At 36.7% G+C, this 15,438-nt stretch overlaps 1 protein-coding gene and 1 non-coding gene across 6 annotated transcripts in view; one reads left to right on the plus strand and one right to left on the minus strand.

Moving 5' to 3' along the window:
- DISP1 (dispatched RND transporter family member 1) overlaps positions 1-15,438 on the minus strand; it is a 199,326-nt gene that overhangs the window by 93,081 nt on the left and 90,807 nt on the right. The window lies entirely within an intron of this gene.
- LOC119619878 (small nucleolar RNA U13) lies at positions 209-312 on the plus strand. Its single transcript, XR_005236319.1, has one exon. It is a non-coding gene; the product is annotated as a small nucleolar RNA U13 (small nucleolar RNA).

Below are 15,438 nucleotides of genomic sequence, written 5' to 3' on the forward strand. Positions count from 1 at the left end.
GGACACATAGCAACTTGGTTAAAGCACATTAGTAAGAGCTTATGAAAAATAAGGTACTTCTGGGAATTCCAGAGACAAGAGTCAGTTTCATCCAGCCCATGGTCAAAGATCACATGAGTGCTGGCTGCTGCAACCACCTATTTAATTCCTTGCTATTCTTTAAGTTGGCACCCACCATCTCACTCCTTCATAAAATAATCTCATCCTAGTCCACTCGTAGTTCATAAGCAAGATGATTTGGTTTTCATGCTGGTGTGTGAGACGTGCCTCCCTCAAACCTTGTTACTATGTTGGCACAATACCAGTCTGATATGAAAACAAATGGGCCAGGGATAGTGGCTCATGCCAATAATTCTAGTGCTCTGGGAGGCTGAGGCGGGAGGATCACTTGGGGCCACGAGTTGGAAATCAGCCTTGGCAACATAGCAAGACCCTGTCTCTACAAAAAAGTACACATACAAACAAAAAATTACCTGGATGTAGTGGCATGCACTTGTAGGCTCAGCTATTTGGGAGGCTGAGGCAGGAGGATTGTTTGAGCAATCCCAGGAAATTCCTAAGAGTTTGAGGCTGCAATGAGCTATGACTGCACCACTGCAATCCAGCCTGGACAAAAGAGCAAGAAAACCTCTGATTCAAAAAGAAAAAAAAAGTTAAAAAAAAAAATCTCTTCCATCTGTAAAAGAGGGAAAAGAAGGGTACTAGAAGGCACCCTCCTTTAAGAGTTCCTTAACCCTTGCTCTACAGTTTTATACTTGAAGCAAGGTAAATCCCAACTTCTCCCAGTCTCTTTGGTACAAAGATACCCTTTGTTCTCTAGACAATACAAATTGGAAGCAGCAACAGGCTCTGGTTCACAGAAGATTCTCTCTGATGCTATGATATCACTTACTTTATACTAATATCTAATTGGCCTTCATTCAGTCTAAGGATTAACCAAGGAACAAAGCGAAAAACAGGTTTTAACCAAAGCTGATATAACACAAAGAGGTAGAGCCTTTCAAATTATCTAAGCTAATCATCAGAAAAAAAAAAAAGAAAAGAAAACACAACTTGAGAATATGGCATTTTACCAAAAAAAGAAAGCCCTGAAGACAATTACTATGAATTTCCTAAAGATACATATGTTGCTCATTTAGAGAAGACAAATTACTAGGGCTTGCCTAGGAAAAAAGTCAGCTAAAAAGGATACCATCTCATTGATCTCAATACAGATACCCCAGTGCCTACTCCAAAAGGTTCAAAATAACCTCCCCAATCACTCTCTTCCATAAACCCTGGCCAAACTACCCTCAAAATGAGTCATAAACATCACTACCTAAATGCAATTTGGTCATATTGCTCCTATTCACTGCACAGTCTCCAATGAGATTGACAAAGGTAAATCCTACATATTTCTTCAAGGTATACCTAAATTTCCTTTTCTCTGTTTAGACTGCTTTGACTCAGAAGTCCTAACCTAACAACAAGGTCCTATTGGACATATTAGACATTTGCATTATCTTAAGAGCTTATTTTTTGTAGTTTAATTAATGCTATAATTGAACAAATCGTGTTCACACATTCTCAAATACAAGAAATGACTACTTACACCTCTAAAATCTCAATCAATTTCAATATTATTTTCTAAGCTCACCACACCTTCCCTCTGGGACATTTTTTCCTACTGAGTGCACCATTTAGTATTTCTTTTAGAAAGGTTATGTAAATGGTAAATACTCTTATACTCTTATGCTACATACTTTTAAATGTCTTAATTTTGTCCTCATCCCTTTTTGTTTGTTTTTTGGAAACAGGGTCTTACTCTGACCCCCAGGCTGGAGTGCCATAGTGCGATCATGGCTCACTGTAGCCTCGACTTCTCCAGCTCAGGTGATTCTTCCACCTCAGCCTCCTGAGTAGCTGGGACTACAGGTACATACCACCATATCTGCTAATTTTTGTATTTTTTTATAGAGACGGGGTTTTGTCATGTTGCTCAGGCTGGTCTTGAACTCCTGCGCTCAAGCAATCCTTCCACCTTGGTCTCCCAATATGTTGGTATTACAGGCGTGAGCTACTGCGCCCAGCCTCATCCTTGAATAATAGTTTAGAAGGATGACCTTAGGGATATTACAGAATCAGCAGACCACTTTTTCAGTTTCTGGTCACTAAACTGTGTTTTTATCCTACTTTTGCCTCTTAGTTCACAGCTTACAGTAAGACCACAGCCCCAGGCAGAGCTGGCAGCTAACATTTTAGTGTCAATGATGGAAAACAGGCAGGGGGAAGGATTCTCCTGGCTTCCATCCCTTCCTTCAGGCAAGAGCTCCCCCATCTCCTGAGAAGTGGCTGAGGGGTAGTTAAGCAACTTTCTGCTTCTGGCCAGGAGCTTGGCAGTCTCAGAGTTCCAGGGCTACTTATCACTTTCTATTTCTGGTCACCTCCTGGTCCTTAGAGATGTTTGTCTTGATTTTGAGACTAGGTATGTCGTTTTAGTTTTATCTTGTATATCCTTTTGTTGCCATGTGGGATATGGTGCTGAAATAAGACCTTCATGGAGCCACCTGACTGGAACTCTCCTGTGTTCCTCCTTGACACTGGGATGCTCGGCATGGTGCTGACTATAGAAGAGTTGATAAATGCTGATAATTTTTACATAAGTTCAAGTAAATGTGCATATATGCAAACATGTCAATGGGATCCTGAATAACAAGAGAAATAACACATTCATAAACAATCCTAGTGGCATATAGGCTTTACTTGCCTTGATTTATAACAACCATACTGTCCATCTTATCCAAATGAATGTAATAATCCTGGGTTATTCATAATGAGCTTCAGTTACAATTTTAAGAAAACCAGGGAGCTGATAGGTATAAATCATACACAGTGTTGACACATCTCTTTCTGACTTCCTCTGTTCTCTATATACATTATTGAATTATAGAATTCAATACATTTATAGATATAAATGTGTATCTATATATACAATATAATTTAATATGATTCAGGATATAATTCAATACAATTATAGAATTCTAAAAGATGTTTATCTTGAATCAAAAACTGAAATGAACATGAATCAACTTGAATGGTTTTGACCCACACAGCCCACATCATCCTCAGAAGTAACCCATCCCAAGTCTTTTGTGCGTATTCTAAGGAAGAATGAGGTGTACCCCAAACAGCACCACGATACAATAAATTTACAAAGTGTAGTATATCAACATCACAAAGAGAAAAATAATAATCTCCATGAATCCTTGGTTTTTTTTTAAAGCAAAGAGTCAAAAACTAAAAATTAATCAGGGTATCTTCTGTAGTGATTAGAAAAATATTGTCTTTGCATCTGGAAAAGGCTTCTACTTATTTTACACTGACATATTTATGCTATGAAGAAAATAAATTCACTAGGTTATTGATTTCAATTAAAATATTGTTTAAGAACATCCAGGCCAAGCACAGTGGCTCACGCCTGTAATCCCAGCACTGTGGGAGGCCAAGGTGGGCAGATCAAGAGGTCAGGAATTCAAGACCAGCCTGGCCAACATGGTGAAATACCATCTCTACTAAAAATACAAAAATTAGCTGGGCATGGTGGCAGGCATCTGTAATCCCAGATACTCGGGAGGCTGAGGCAGGAGAATTTGGGAGGCAGAGGTTGCAGTGAGCCGAGATCGCGCCCATGCACTCCAGCTTGGGCAACAGGGCAAGACTCCATCTCAAAAAAAAAAGATCCAACTGCCTCTGATTTAATTATCTGTTCCTCACACAACCTTTTTTTAAAAATTTTTTTATAGACAGGGTCTCATTCTGTCATCCAGGCTAGAGTGCAGTGGCATGATCATAGCTCATTGTAACTTCAGACTCTTGTGTTCAAGTGATCCTTCGGCACACAACCTCTTTGATTGATAACTTTATCTTCTAAGATAATCAACATACCAAATGAAAGTGTACTGTTCTGATTTGAGCCAGTTTTTTTAATCTACTATACACAATAAATTGACATTGTACTTTCCAATCACTTTTGGGTAACTGGTAAAAATGAGTTCTTCCACCCATGAAGCTGAAAGCCTAATGGTTCTCCACCAAAGTGCAAACATCTCTATTAAAAAAAAAAAAACTCTGTACATCCAATAATTAATCATCCCTGCACAGCCATACTAAATAATCAAATCTTTCTTTTATTTTATGTATGTATTTATTTATTTTGAGACGGAATCTTGCTCTGTTGCCCAGGCTGGAGTGCAATGGCACAATTTCAGCTCACTGCAACCTCCGCCTCCAGGGTTCAAGCAATTCTCCTGCCTCAGCCTCCTGGGTAGCTGGGATTATAGGCTTGTGCCACCACACCTGGCTGATTTTTGTATTTTTAGTAGAGACGGGGTTTCACCATGTTGGTCAGGCTGGTCTCAAACTCCTGACCTCGTGATCCACCCACCTCGGCCTCCCAAAGTGCTGGGATTACAAGCACGAGCCACTGCACCCAGCCATAATCAACTCTTTAAATCATTCAATTTACAGTTGGAAATAATCTTAGTAATGATCTCTTCTATAATCTCTAATCTCACTGCTTTTACCTGGTACCTGATTTTCCTCCTCCAGCCCAGTGGTTCTCAAATGTTAGCCTAAGGATATCAGAATCCCTTGAAGGGCCCACTAAAACACAGGTTGCTGAGTCTCCCTCCTCCTCGCTCCTCACCGGGAAATTCCCATTTAGTAGTTCTGGGTTGGCCCTAGAATTTGCATTTCTAACAAGCTCCCAGATAATGCTAAAGCTGCTGGGTGTGGGACCACACTTGGAGAATCTCTGCTCTAGTTTCTTCCCCGTTTTACTCCTGTAGAGTTAATAAAACTAATTTTACTTAGACTAGACATTTATGACCCAGGGCTCTCATACTGAAGTGAATTGAGTTTAACATGGAAGTCCTTCTGATTATTAGAATCCTCATTTATCCTGAGCTCATCTCTTGACCAACCTAGCAAACCGGTTCACAATTCTTGCCTCCACAACAATCCTGCCTCAGTTCTCCCTCTGCTAGAAGACTCTCCTTTTCTGCAAATCAATGGCCACTATTTTATCAATCCTTACTTATTTTCTCATTCATTCATTCAATAAATATTTATGAAGTACTTGCTATGTGTTAGTCACCATGCTAAGTGGTGTGAAAAAAGACCAAGGTCAAAATCTTCCATGACTAACCTTAAATCAACTCCAAATACCTCATGACTTTGTTACTCAACGGCGTACTGATCCAGACCCTAAGGGAGGGTTCTTGGGTCTGAGCAAGAATTAGAGGCAAATCCACAAAGCAAAGTGAAAGCAAGTTTATCAAGAAACCAAATTTATTAAGGAATAAAAGAATGGCTACTCTCATAGGCAGAGGAGCCCAGAGGGCTGCTGGTTGCTCATTTTTATGGTTATTTCTTGATTACATGCGAAACAAGGGGTGGATTATTCATGCATCCCCTTTTTAGACCATATAGGGTAACTTCCTGATGTTGCCATGGCATTTGTAAACTGTCATGGCGCTGGTGGGAGTGTACAGTGAGGACGACCAGAGGTCACTCTCATCACCGTCTTGGTTTTGGCAGGTTTTGGCCGGCTTCTTTACTGCAACTGTTTTATCAACAAGGTCTTTATGACCAGTATCTTGTGCCGACCTCCTGTCTTATCCTGTGACTAAGAATGCCTCAACCTCCTGGGAATGCAGCCCAGCAGATCCCAGCCTTATTTTACCCAGTCCCTATTTAAGATGGAGTTGCTCTGGTTCAAACGGATGGAGTTGCTCTGGTTCAAACGCCTCTGACAACTTTGTATCCACCTTAGAAGTTAAATTGTTCAAACAAGAAAAAAGTACCCCCAAAGCACATCAAACTGTTTTTTCCAGGAGTGGAAATAAATATGCCACGAATCTGTTATATTTTCTTTCCTGGTCTTCTTATAACTTAATATCCATTTTAGAGAGCTCTAAAAAGAGCTACGGGTCTAATAAAGATGCCACTATTTATATGTTGAATACACTTGCAGGATCTTCCTCTCAAGCGGTAGGTTTTTAAAAAAAGTAACTGCTGGTAGTTAAAAGTTGACGCTCGGTAGAAGGAAACTAAAATACTTGAGGGCAGGAAACAAGCCTTCCTTCTTGATGTTTCTGGAGTTTACCTAGCAGGTGCTCCAAAGTGAGACGAATGGATGAAACCACCCACTGCTTGTTAAACTTTTTAGACAGCATATTTTTACAGATAGCACTACAGCAATACATAGTTCATGGTAACATTTTATGCACTCTTGAGTAAATCCTCAAAGTCCTATGACAATATTTTAAAATTTGCTTTTACTCATGCTTAATTTTTAAATAATATTTATTCATATTCTAGAACAAGTTTGAATGAAGTCATACAAGTTGTCCAAGACTAATAACCCCATGGAATAAATAAAATTTATTAATGATAAAGGAAGCTTTCAGATAGACCCAATTAAGTCAATCTTATAATTTTATTGAAGCTTGACAGAAGAGTCCATGTAAGTGCAATAAAGTTTAATGGAAACTCAGTCTGGTACTAAAAGAGTAGGCATTATATGCAATGAAAGTATAAATTATAAATAAGAAATAGTCTTATAAGAAGTTTGAATTTCCTCGAAATTAGCCAACATACACTTACAATCAAATTTATATGTTCAGTTAAGAAGACAGCTACAGTGATGCTATATATTGTTTGTACAGTCTGCATTTGAAAAATGAAGTTATTCTTTAATTAGCCATTTCTAAGCCAAAGTTAATGGTTGTTTGAAAATGAGGCTCATTACATGATTCTGCAAATGTACTCTGTAATAACTAACATTACCACACAGCTGTGTAAACATATTTACCATGACATATTCTTTTACCACAGGTGTATGTTTTCCATTCTGAGCATTATTAATATGCATCTGAGACTAGTCTGATGTAGAACTAACATTTAAGGGAAGAAATATTTCTTAAATTATTTAACTGTTTATAAAATAATATTTTAACTGGAGAACACTTAATACATCATAATCCATGTTATTTTTAGTGTTTTTATGCTCCAACTTGTTCTTAAATTGGTTTATGATAGTTATTTCTTTCTTATTTAAGATCTATTAATAATAGAATCCTCACCTAAAAAGTCAATAAAATCAGTCCCGAAATAAATGATCTGATTTGTATTTACCAGCATGCATATTTGCAGCATGAGTAGTTTTTATGTCTTTCTGGTAACAAATATAGTTTTTGAAAGTAAAAATATTCCAAAAATATAATCAAATGACTAGAAATTATTAGTTAAAATATGAGGCCGGGGCAGTGGCTTACGCCTATAATCCCAGCACTTTGGGAGACCGAGGCAGGCAGATCATGAGGTCAGGAGTTCAAGACCAGCCTGGCCAATATGGTGAAACCCTGTCTCTACTAAAAATACAAAAATTAGCCAGGCATGGTGGTATGTGCCTGTAGTCCCAGTTACTCAGGAGACTGAGGTAGAAGAATTGCTTGAATCTGCCAGGCAGAGGTTGCAGTGAGCTGAGATTGCGCTACTATGTTCCAGCCTGGGCGAAAGAGCAAGACTTCATCTCAAGACAAACAAACAAAAAAAAAGAGTCTCTGAATAAACTAAAGTTAAATTACCGTTTCTAAATTTATATAACATATCATATTAAGAGAGAAGCTATCAGAAATAAACTTTAGTCTCTTTTTAACATCATGAATACTAATTAATGTACTAAATGATACTGAAAACATCTGTAAGTATGTTTCTATATAAGTAACATCTTCAGTATAGCTCAGAACAAAAGGCTTAGTAATGACTTACGATGTAATAGTGAAGACTGACAATACTTAAGCACAGAGGCTTCAGAAGCTCACACAAATATATTTTCTATCTGACAAGTAGTTCAGACAATCTTGGAGATTACTTTTTAATTTTGGAAATGTAAAATACATTAAAAACCTCACATTGGCAGGTACTGGTTTTAAAAGATGTCTAAACCTTTACATGGACATGAGAATATTTTTTCAGCTTTTGTCCAATAACTATTAGCTTCATCCTTCCCGATTAGAGAAATGAATAAAAAGACTATTTTTCTTTTCCATAAAAGGAATTTGAATGGCAGGAGTACAAAGCTCATATGCTAGGTTTTATTTGATCTAAGTAAGGCTGCCACACAAACACTAAAGCAGATTAAAATAAAAATAAAATGTATTTAAGCACAAATTTGATGTTTATGCACTCTACTGCCTCCTTCTGAGGAAAGACCCAAACATAAGTCTTCTAATGCACAGAAGTAGTTATCTTCCCTAACCTCTGAGTAGACACCTCAGAACCTAGGAATGGCTTAGGTATCTGATTCATAACGAATTTAGACTAGTAATCTTCAGTGTACTTGGAAGGCAATGTCAAATATCTATGATACCATCTAATTTTACATAGTGTAGATTAAGGTCACACTACATCTAAAGTTCTTAAACAGTGATCACAAAGCCAGCTTAAAAAAATCTGAGCTCTTTAAAAACAGTCGGCAGAACTTTGTTTTCCCTCTCATCACAAAGGGAAAGAAAAAATAAGCAATTGGTTATATTAAAACAGATATCCCAAGTTATCCAATATCCTAGTAAATATATTTACATATATAAATTTAGTATTTACTTTTTATAATATGTATTTAGACATATCAAAATATCCATTTCTTTGCTCATTTTGATTCTTATATCTCACACTTTCCATCTGGGTTCAATTTCCTTTTAGTGAAGTATATGCTTCTGTAGCATTTCTGACAAAAATCTATGAGTATTGGCCAGTGGCTCACACCCATAATCCCAGCACTTTGGGAGGCCAAGGCAGGTGGATCACTGGAGGTCAGGAGTTCCAGACCAGCCTGGCCAATATGGTGAAACTCCGTCTCTACTGAAAATACAAAAATTAGCCAGGTGTGGTGGTGATGCCTGTAATCCCAGCTACTCAGGAGGCTGAGTCAAGAGAACCACTTGAACCTGGGAGGTAGAGGTTGCACTGAGCAGAGATTGTGCCACTGCACTCCAGTCCAGGTGACAGAGTGAGTGAGACTCCATCTCAAAAATAAAAACAAACGAACAAAAATCTATAAGTATTACATCCTCAGCCTCTGCAGGTCCCCAAATATCTTTGTTTTTCGCTCTTACCCTTAAATTATTTCCCTCAGTACTTTAAAGGTATTATTCCATTGCCTTTGTCATCTATTAGAAGTTAATTTTCAATCTTCATTTTCATTCTTGGTAGAAAACCTATTTTTTGTCTCTAGTCACTGTTAATACTTTCTCCTTTTCTTTCAGATATCTATTTCATATGCTTTCCTGGCTCCTCAAATCTCTCACGAATCCTTCATCCTCAAGCTTGGCTCATGACCTACTTTACTAAGAATACAGTAAGAATATACAAGCAATCAGAAGAGAACTTCCACAATTTGTCACCACCAGAGCGATTCACCCACCAGTATCTGTTTGTGGGTTAGTTTTCTGCAATCCTGCATGTTTCTAGAGATAATCTGTCCTTACTTCTAAAAATAATCTATTTGTGAACTATATTCCAATTCCTCTCATCTACTCAACAAGACCATCAAATACTTCTCATCTTTCTCATTTTCCCTCTCTGTTGGATCATTCCCAACAGCATACAAATATGCTTTTTTCTCATTTTAAAAACAACACAAAACAAGTAAAATACCTTTCTCAGTCCTACAGCTCCTTAGAAATAGTGCATAGATTTCCCCACAAAGTACCTAACTTTAGCTCCCACTCATCACTCTGTTCATATATTAGTAAAAATAATAGTTAACTTGATGGAGATCATACTGCAATCAATTAAAAACATCATTGACTTCACCACTTTCATCTTGATCTCCTATCTCTAATTTGTCAGATGAGTTATTATCCTGCCTTAAAAGTATGTTCTGGGTATTTTGGTTGTTGCTATTTTAATTTAAAGCATAAGTACAGTTAAGTTTCACTTTTTCCGATTATCCAAGTATATAGTTTACAAATGTGTTGAGGATCATTACTTTTCTATATCATAATTAATTCATTACTCAGTAGGATCTCCAACAGAAAAAAGAAAACAGAAGCACTGAAAATCCACAAATTAAGTATGCAATAATGTCAAAACTACTCATCAACTGGATTTTCTTTTTTATGTATCTCATCTACTGACATAGACAATCCAAATTAACTGTACCATGTGAATGGGTATGTATGACATAAATGGTTTCACATATATCATTTTAATCCTCATTCTTAGCAAAAGAGGCAAGCACTAAGATTATCCTCATTTTATCAATGAGAAAACTAAGGCTTAAAAATGTTGTCCCTAGTTATACAATGAGAAAGTGATAGAATTTACATTCAAACCTAGACAGTCTGAATCTAGAGCCTAAATTCATAACTGCTGTACTATATTCAATCTCAATTCTACTGATTAATGTTAATAAGAAAATGTATATGATGATTTTAAGAACTAAACTACGTGTATTTTACTTGTTTTAATCTTACCAGTTTACATAATTACACAGCATATCTTATGCCTTTTATTAAACTTTACAGTAAAATTATTTGAACTCTTGAAATCAGAAGCATTTTGGGGTTGCTAAAAACAAAACCATGATTTTTTAGAAATTTTTCATTAAGGGAACAATCAGCTCTACATAGTACTTAACATTAAACTTCCTCTTGCTGGCCAGGCATGGTGGCTCATACCTGTAATCCCAACACTCTGGGAGGTCAAGGCAGATAGATGGCTTGAGCCCAGGAGTTCAAGGCCAGCCTGGGCAAGAGTGAGACCCTGTCAAACAAAAAAAAAAGAAAAGAAAAATTTGCTCTTGCTGAGGTAGGTGTGGTAGCTCACGCCTGTAATCCCAAGTATTCAGGGGACTGAGGCAGGAGGATCCCTTGAGTCCAGGAATTTGAGGCTGTAGTGAACTATAATCATGCCACTGCACTACAGTCTAGACAACAGCACAAGATCTCATCTCTTAAAAAAAAAAAATTTCCTCTTGCTCTAGGTTAAACAATCTCAATCCTGTAAGCCAGACAATATCAAACAAGACCCTCACCCTTGGCAGTGAGGACATAATTAAGTTGGAGATTTTATTTTGACTACCTGATGCACATAAAAGTTAGCATTTAATGCTCAAAATACTCTCAACCATTTATTTAATTACTCTTAACCATTTCACCAACTTGAAAATCACCCATGATAATTCATCAACTAAGAAGACATGTTCTGATTATTTCTCTGGCAGATACTGAAAACAAGCAATTTTTAAAAATGCTTTAAATATCCTATGTTAGAACCTGAGACTATTTTCTTGCTCCCCTCACAACCCCTCCTCCAAATTCAAACAGGCTGAAATTTGGGGGAGGCAGCACAATGACATGGAAAGACTGTATTAAACATAATTTCTGTGAGCCTTGGTTTTCTCATGGCCTTGCTGTGGGAATCAAAAAGATAAAGGACTATATCCATACAAAGTATTCTTACATAAGAATGTTATATATTCCTATATTTATATAAAGTGTTATTTCAAATAGAAGCTGCTTAAAAGGTATTCATAATTTATTTTGTAAAAAGGTATTTAATTCTTTTCTCCAGAAACATTAAAGATTAAATGTCACAAGGTTAAAATAACTTCATGTTAGGTGTGTGCACAAGTAAACCGGATCAGGGCCCAAGTATATCAACTAGAGAGATAATTTAAACTAGTCATGAAGTTTAGCTGAGATATACAGTAGACATAAGGCAATGAAAATAAGTAATATAACCAAACCCTGAAAGCAGCCTCATACCTTATCTATTAAACACTGCAAACAGTATCTTCCTGCCAAGTGCAGTAAACTGTCGTGTGGGTCATGTGAGTGACACATTTGAAAATGTTTTAAACCATTAGGCATCTTTTAATTCAAAAAAATTCTGTTATTATTAAATTCCCCAAGCCTCAGTTTACCCAAGTAACAAACCTGAATGTGTACACTTTAATCTATAATAAAAGTTGAAATTCAAAAAAAAATAACCAATGGTACATGGCACATAGGTACTCAATATGTAAAATGGTTTAAGGGATACGTGTATTAATATATGCCTGAATGTGAACAAATGAAGGAACACTTCAAAAAATTTTTGGCAGGAAGTTTCAAGAGTTACAAATTAAGAATTTTCCATTTGTTTTTCAACAAAATCACTTTTACTCTTTAAGAACACTCTATGCCACATAAAAACAAAGTTGATACTTCAGTAACTGTGTTCCCTCCCCAACAATCGGCTCTATGATCTCTTCTATTTAGAGATCACAGAGTGTTTAAGAAAAAAAATCTATTTACCACTTCTGAAAAAGACATTTTGATACTGGCTTCAACTTTTATACTGCATCTGCTAGTGCAGGCTTTTTCCACCCAAAACAATGTTTATATCCCTGCAGTTAAATTTCTGCCACATACTGTAAGACATAATCCACATACTAAAAGCTAAAATCCCTGACCAAAACTTTACAGATAAGTAGATTCAATAAGAAAGTGTATGTTTTTCCTCAACAAACATTTTTCCTCAACGAACATGACTAGTGAATATCAGATGTCACCAGTTCATTGGGAGGATATCAAGATACAAAGCAGGGGAAAAAATTACAGTAGAAATGTACTACTTACTGGGAAGATTTAAGACTTAAATATTCCTATGATTCAGATTCGATGGGGAATATCTTTTTGAAAATAAATTTGAAATGGACATGTACATGTTTTTACATTACATGTATGTTTAAAACACTAAGTACTTTAGCCTCTGTACATACAGAAAAGTAAATATAATAAAACTGGTATGTATTTTTAAAATAAAAACATTCAAGTGAAAGTGAAAGTGATAGATGTTAAGAAATGTTTCCCTGAGGGAATAAAGCTTAGCTCATTATTTCTAGATTTAACCACAACCATTAGGTGCAAAATGAAATTATTAATGACAGGTTCATTGAATTGCCACCTAGAAAGCTTAATAAAGTATCCTAGAAATACAGTACAAATCCCCATAAATTTAGCTGACAAAGGCTTTTAAAAAGGATACAAAACTATATGCTAATAATATTTTTCATTATTTTTTAAAGTTTCATGTTTTTATTTCTAAACAACTTTGAGGTATAATTTATATACAATAAAATGTACAAATTTTAAACACATAGTGCAATGAGTTTTGACAATGAATAGATGCATCCATGAAACCACAAGTTCAATGAAGTTATAAAATATTTCCATCACCACCAAAAGTTCTCTTGTACGCCTTTGTAGTAATCTCCCCACGATATCCCATCCCAGACAACCTCTGATCTAATTTCTATCATCATAGTTTTGCCTGCTCTAGAACTTCCTAAATGGAACTACATAATACATATAATATATACTCTTTTGTGCCTAGGCTTTTATTCAACAGATATCTATAAGATTCATCCACACTGTCTTTTCATTGCTGAGGAGTATGCCACTGAATGATTATATCAAATTTTGTTTGTCCACTTCCCTATTCATGGATACTTAGATTGTTTTCAGTTTGGGGCTATTATGAATAAGATTGACATGGACACTCATAAGTAAGTCTTTTTGTGGGCACATGTTTTCATGTATGTAGGGAATTACTGGGTCATAAGGTACATGCATGCTGACTAAGAAACTCCAAAACTTTCCAAGTGGTTATGCCATTTTACACTTGTTCTTCATTCTCTCTGATACTTGAAATCTTTGGTCTTTTTCATTTTAGCCATTCTGGCAGTTATAAATGGTATCTCATTGTGGGTTTTAAATAATTTCCCTGATGACTAATGATGATGCTCATCTTTTCATGTGCTTATTGGCCATCTGTACATCTTCTTTGTGTGTCTTTTCAAGTCTCTGCTCGCCTTTTAAAAGTTGTTTGTCATGTAAGAGTTCTTTCAACATCCTAGATACAAGCCCTTTGTCACATATTGTATTACAAATATTTTCTCCTACTTTGTACCTTGCTTTTTCCTTTTACTTTTCTTTCCTTTTTTTTGAGACAGAGTCTCACCCTGTCACCCAGGCTGAAGTGCAATGGCGCTGTCTCAGCTCGCAACCTCAACCTCCTAGGTTCAAGCAATTCTCCTGCCTCAGCCTCTGGAGTAGCTGGGATTACAGGTGCCCGCCACCACACCTAGCTAATTTTTGTATTTTTAGTAGAGACGGGGCTTCAACATCTTGGTCGTGCTGGTCTCAAACTCCTGACCTCAGGTGATCTACCCGCCTTGGCCTCCCAAAGTGCTGGGATTACAGGCATGAGCCACCGCGCCCGGCCTCTTTTTATTTTTTTGAGACAGGAGTGTGCTCTGTAGCCCAGGCTGGAGTGCAGTGGCAGCATCACGGCTCACTGCAGCCTTGACTTCCCAGGCTCAAGAAATCCCCCCACTTCGGCCTACCAATAGCTAGAACCACAGGCATGCACCACCATGCTCAGCTAATTTTTTTCATTTGTAGAGACAGGGTCTCCTCTCCCTATGTTGCCCAGGCTGGTCTCAAATTCCTGGAGGTAAAGCTATCCTCCCACCTCGACCTCCCAAACTGCTGGGATTACAGGCATGAGCCACTGCACCTGGTCGCCTCGCTTTTTCATTTTTTAAATGGTATATTTTGAAAAGCAGAAATTTGTAATTATGATAAAGTCCAATTTATCAAAACTTTAAAAAATCTTATGAATAGGTTTTTTTAAAAAAAATATTGAGAAATCTTTGCCTTTCCTAAGGTCACAAAGATTCCCTATGTTTTCTTCTAAAAGTTTCATAGCCTTAGGTTTATAGCATTTAGGCCTATAATCTACTTTTAGAAAATTTGCTGTGGGATAGAGATCAAGTTTTCCTTCTCCATCTGCAAGAGATGCAGTTAACCCATCATATGTGGAAAAGACTGATCCTTCTTCATTGAATTACCTTGGCACCTTTGCTGAAAAATCAATTGGCCATATTTGTGTGGGTCTTTCAGGACTCTATTCTGTTCCATTGATCTGTTTATCAATCATATTCTTTTAAAGAGATATAATGTACATTAATTCTTGTGTTTGTTATAAAGAGTCAGAACTGGGCAACTACTGATGTATTCCCAGCATTCTCTCACAAAGAAAAAGAAAATCACAGATTGCAAAAAATGATGAGATAAATGGCAGAAATTTGCATTTCATTATTTTTTTAAAAATCAGTTATTCTTAATAAATAAACCAAATTAACAGTAAAATGTGTTGAATTTATTTTCTAAGTTGACTGGTATTCGATTAACTACTTGGAAGGAGTACAGTGGCAAAAAAGCACCAAGGTCTATAAAAGGTTCCTAATGAGCCTTTCAGAATTTCCCTGATATACTTCAGCTGAGCCTTCAACTGGACAGTATCTCCTTAGGTTCATCCCTGGTCAGCTGTTCCAAACCGTAA

This window comes from Chlorocebus sabaeus, chromosome 25 (genome assembly GCF_047675955.1).
Source record: "Chlorocebus sabaeus isolate Y175 chromosome 25, mChlSab1.0.hap1, whole genome shotgun sequence".
In the NCBI taxonomy this organism is placed as follows: Eukaryota; Metazoa; Chordata; class Mammalia; order Primates; family Cercopithecidae; genus Chlorocebus; species Chlorocebus sabaeus.